Below are 6,000 nucleotides of genomic sequence, written 5' to 3'. Positions count from 1 at the left end.
TCATTAGACTGTTACCATTCAGGGGGTTTATCATAATTATTCCTGAGAGAAACACAGGAGCTCCATTCCATCACACCCATAAAAACCTCAGTCAAGAATACAGTATGAAGGGTTTGCTGGCAAAAAGTTTTAGGCTGGCAAAAGGCCCCATTAGCTGCAAGAAGAGCTGTTGAGCTGTCCCTTATTCCTCGCAAGGTTCTCACTAGCTGTGAGAACAAGTGCCAGGGATAGGTTGTTATTGCTTCCTAATCTCTTCACATATCCTCCTACTTCCCTACAGCTATGAGTGGTGATGTCCATTCCCACACCTGCCCCCGAGTGGGCCCTCACTTGTTCCTGTGCTGTCCTTGTAACACCTACTTCCTTCGTTTCTTCTGTTGTACCCTCCTATGACAACCCTTACCAATAGCTCCTAATTTCCCATGCTCCTCTCCTCCACTCCCACCATCATCACCATCACCACCTCCTGGTCCCCACTACTCTGTGGCTATGTCTTCTCTTTTGCTTAGAGACCCCTTTCTGCTCTTGCCCTATTTACTTCAGCAGGGTAGAGCAGGGCACTGGGACAACAGAAAGCTGGACATCTGGGAAGACTTTGCCATCTTTTATGCCCTAATATACCCAGCATCATCAAAAGACACATCAAGTACCATCTACTACCATCTGTGTCCACAGCACAAGGGCTGTCATGGCCCCAGAGCATCATAGCAATGTCATTGCTTCAACTTTGTCACAAATGTAGTGACCTGGAAAGTTTTTTCTAATTATTTTATTAAATGTGACAAAAACAGTAGCCAATTTGTAGGTTTTTTTCCTTATTCAAAATAGATGTCAATGCCACAGGAGCTGAAGAGTTGCTTCAAATTATTCACAAGAGGAAACAAAACTGGCTCTCACTTACTGCAATCCTATGGCCAGCAACATAGCTGCTATTTTATAGTCCAGGAGTAAACTTTGGACACAGGTGGAACACAGAAACTGATGGGAACAACCCTGACCCTGCAAAATGATAGAGTGCAAGGATATCAGGACACTGGCGAACAGGAGGCCAATTTAATGGGGATATGGGAATCAAATGGGGTCAGAGGTGGAAACAGTAAGAAGCCAGCACAATAGCTGCAAGTTGGAAAGTGTATATGAGGCTTGAGTTTAACCCAGAGAGCATCCACCCCTAAAAACAAAAACAACCAAACAAACAACATTAAAAACAAGGCACAACATGTGTTTTACTACATCTTTGGTTTTTTGAAGGTCTGAGTCATGATCTCTGGATACAGAAAATTAGTACTCCTACACTCATGTACTACACATGCCATCCTTACTAGACCAGGTATCCACATGTTACCAGGTATCATGAAAATGTTTTAGTTAACAGATTCCTTTGTGATTGCAGGAGTAGTAGGTCAGCATCAACCTGACTTTCCCTACCATCTTTCATTAGACCTCAGCCAACACAGAACTCACTTAGCAATTCACCTCCAACACAGCAAAGAAAACTGAAAGACAAAAAGCTATGGACTATTGTATCATCTCCAGAACTGGGGAAATAAAGGCACACAAAAATGCAATGGGATTTATTAAGATTCTTAAGAGAGATTCTTCAGCTCATGGTTTTGGAAACTTGAAACAAAGAATGTCCATGGACAAAATCCAGGCACGGGAGAAAGATCCAGAGTCACAAAACACAACATTTTGGAGACACATGCATTTTCCACTTCAGACATCAGCATTAGAAAACACTGGGCAGAAATCTCAATAGCAGGGTAGAACATGGAAATGTGCTTCCATTTCCCTCAGAGGAGTACATCTAATTCTGAAGATAAGGACTAGCTCTCTCATCCCTGCTGTGATCTTAATTTTGCAAAACCATTCTACTGCTTGCAACAATTGAACTAGTTTCCAAAAAAAATGCATGCTCTCTCTCTTTCTTACAGTTGATGTATTGGTACAGTTGACTAATGGATGAATCCAGCATTCAACACCAGACCTGATCCCAGAAGAGGTGCCTAGCCTCTCTCATGGGGTATGAGAAGTTTCCCTTCCTGAACTGCCCTTTGCTCATATTTGTGTACATTCAGAACAAGTTCAGCCAGGGACGTCAGCACACTCTATAGAATCACAGAATCACAGAATCATCTAGGTTGGAAGGGACCTTGAAGATCATCTAGTCCAACCGTTAACCTAGCACTGACAGATCCCAACTCCACCAGATCCCTCAGCGCTATGTCAACCCGCCTCTTGAACACCTCCAGGGATGGGGACTCCACCACCTCCCTGGGCAGCCCATTCTAATGCCTAACTACCCATCCTGTAGTAGCTGAATAAGATTGGACTTACTGTTTTCAACCCTTGCCTGGTTGGCAAGGCTGGTGGTGCCATACTTTAATTCCCGCTATAATGGAGAGAAAGCAAAATTTCCTAGGCAAGGTGTTAAATGGAGAAGGTTCACCAGAATATTAATCACCTTAGTCACCCTTAATTCCCTTAAGGTGGCCTGCATCAATCCTACTGACCACACAAAATCTTGAGACTCGGTCTCTGAAACTTCCTAGCCATGCTGCTGCTTTCTGCCACCCTGCTGAAGGCCCTTTGGGACACCCAGGCCAGGCCATCTCCTCTAAGCTATGTTTCAATATCCCTGGTCACCTCACAGAGTCAGGCTTTGAGGTGGGAGTATGACTTAGCACTTAGAACAGAGATATTCACTCTTTACCATCTCTTTTATTTCCCCCATAGGCAGTTATCTACTCATTTCAGTAGAAAACTTTTTTCCTAATGAGCGAAATGGGGAAGTCACTTCAACAATACATGGTATAGTCAATAACAAAGCAGAAAACCTCTCCAACTTCCATTTTTCATCAGCATCTCTGTGTTTTGTGCCTTTCAGCTTTAAAACCAGCTTGTGGGAATGCTTCTGAACATCTGTTATACATCTGGACATCGATCATACACATAAAATTACATTCAAATATTACTGTAGACATTGCATAGTCAACTACTCCATCTTTAGGCAGTGTCAGATCTATGATTTTCCTGTGCAGTGTTTATACAGGTTGTCTGAGCCACAGGACGATATTACATAAGTCCCCTGCTTCATCCAGGGCCCATGACGGACTGCTGAACTAGAGAATGGCTATTTTACCATTATTATTCAGTTTGTGGTGTTAAAAGCACACCTTTCCCCCTGCTGATCTAAGCATAGAATTATGAATCCTAACAGTACTCATCACTTCTTTGTGGGAGTCCTCCGGCACATCGTGAACTTACCTAAAATACTTGTAACGTGCGCGTTCATCTCTCAATTCCACAGCTGAAGAAATAGGAAGGTGTTGAAAATGTACAAGTTATTACAGAGATCCAGAGTTGTGAGTACTGGATACAAAGCACAGAGCCCTTTCATTTCAAGCGCTTCTTTAAATGCACTTTCTGTGCACTCGAGGGCTTTCTGTGGATCAGCCCTCAAAGGTACCTTTGGTAGAGGCAAGGAAAGACCCTTAGTTTTCAAGATACATTTAGCTGCGCAGTCATGACACCAAATCTTTGTCTTCCTCATGTATGAAATTAAACAAATTTCATACAGGTTGCAAACAACAAAATTATTATTCACCCCCTTCCTTCCCATCATGCAGCAAATGAGGTCGATATCCCACAGTAAAAATAACACGTAACATGTATTTCAATGATAGCATTACAATCAGGAGTCAAAGTAAAGTTGCAAGGATAAATTCTGACATCTCATAACTTTTAACTTTGCAAACATGTTAATGCTCTATGAACACAGGTTTTTCTTTATAAGTTTCCTACAAAATGAGCCAGCCAAAAATGCCAAAGCTTCCTTATGTGGCAGCATACCATGCCTATAAAAGCATAAAATTCAGATGCCCTATAAGCCACTCTCACTTGAGCTACCCAAGGGAGAGAGCAGCAGTAAGGAATCACCTCCTGCTAGTGCTACAGGAGAATGAGAATGTGAGTTCCTCTGCCATTTCCAAAAGTCGAAGGCAGGAGTTCTAGGTTCTGCCCTGGGGGCTAATATAAGAGTTCACAGACCTCCTACCTGGGGTCTCCTACCATCCAGTTCAGCTCTTCCACAGGGTTACCTCCAACCTGTCCCTGTCTCACTCTTTTCTGAGACAGGGATACAGATTATTTTTCTGGAGGTGAAGGTCTTTTCTTTGCCAACCCATACCCTTTCTTTGATATTTTTCACAATTCTGATTCAAATTTCTCCTCCAAACGCTCAGCCAATTGCTATGAGTTCACTTCCCTGGACCTCCAGCAGGTGAAATCAAAAGATGGAGACAAGAGACACATCAGTGAATCTCTGACTTGAGAACAGAGTGAAGTTCAACTGATTCACGTTGCTCAATACTGCCCACATAACCATGAGATAGTCTTTCAAAAGGAGAGTGACAGCAAAGATAAAACCTGGGATTTGGGCACCTTCTGGAGAGTGAAACAGGGAATGAACTGGAGACCAAAAAAACGCAGTCAAAACAGATTCTAATAAACCTGAAAGGGGACGGACAGAAAGTCTCCACTGCTTTGGATAAATCAGATGCTTACAAATCAGATAAGAACTACAAGCACACCAGGATATCTTTTTTTAGATATTTATTTCAGAATTTGTCTCCAGAAAGCCCCTAAAAACTGTTTCCCAGATACAAGGCCTCTTATCCACATGGAGCTGCTGTTTGTGAAAGGCAACTCTATACAAGCAGCATGTCTGTGGTATTGAATGCAAACCAACAAGAGCAAGAAAACAGTCTTATTCTGAAACCTACCCCTCGCTCATATTTGCTTGATGGAGCGTGTGATTTGACAGTACAGCTACAGCAACTTCATGGCTGGCTGCTGCCTATTTTGGCAGATACAGTCCTACCTGCTCCCACCATCTCACTGGCACTGGCAGTCTTCTGTCTGTTTAGCTCCCTGAACAGTTTCAATAGAGGATCAGATAGCCTTGCACTAAGGCAAGAGTAGAAACACGCCTGTGATGATGGGAAACAGGGGAAGCAGGACTGCACCTTTTGGGAGCACCTTCTTGTTGCATCTGTTTGCAAACAAACGATCAGACCAAACCCTGAGTTCCATTACAGTGCCTGAGTGCTTGTCCTATATTTTGTGAAACCAGTAACGTAGGATTACTTCAAACTATATTTTATAGAGATGGGGCTTTTAGAGCTCTACTAGTATGCAAACTGTTTAAACTAATTAAAACCCCTTGGAAGTCCTACATCCAAACCTTCAGTTCCACTTCCTAAATGGTTACCAAGCTTACCCTCTCCAAAGGTCAGCACAGTATCAGAAATAAGGAAAAAAAAAGTCCTTGTTTGTTCTATGTATACAGTGGACTTCACTGAGAAATGCTGGAACAACCTTATTGTTGGCAAATTTTCTACAGAAAAAGCCTTTTTTATGTAATACAAAAAAAGGCTGAAGGGATGCTGCCATAATTCCCACCATACGATATTGTAGAGAAAGTGACATTCGTAAAGCATTTGTTCATAGACATGAATTAACAGTGCCCATAATGTCCTGTTTGCCTGACTTAAGTGTCCTTTTCTGTTAAAATACTGGTGCCATTAACACATAATCAGGACTTGTCAAGGAGTCAGATCCTGAAGCCCTTATTCCCCTTTCTTTTTTTCACATTCAGGGATGTTTCCCAATGAATTTTCCAAGTTCCAAGAATTTTGTTTCAGCATAATTGCAGCAAATCACAGAATCATAGAATGGTTTGGGTTGAAAGAGACCTTAAAGACTATCTAGTTCCAACCCCCCTCCCATGGGCAGGGACACCTTCCACTAGCCCAGGTTGCCCAAAGCCCCGTCCAACCTGGCCTTGAACACTGCCAGGGAGGGGGCAGCCACAGCTGCTCTGGGAAACCTGTGCCAGTGTCTCACCACCCTCACAGGAAAGTTTCTTCCTTATATCTAATCTAAATCTACCCTCTTCCAGTTTAAAGCCATTACTCCTCGTCCTATCCCTACACCCCC

Source organism: Strix aluco, chromosome 1, assembly GCF_031877795.1.
Source record: "Strix aluco isolate bStrAlu1 chromosome 1, bStrAlu1.hap1, whole genome shotgun sequence".
Taxonomy (NCBI): Eukaryota; Metazoa; Chordata; class Aves; order Strigiformes; family Strigidae; genus Strix; species Strix aluco.
The sequence above is the reverse complement of the archived record's forward strand: the minus strand, read 5'-3'. Positions refer to the sequence as shown.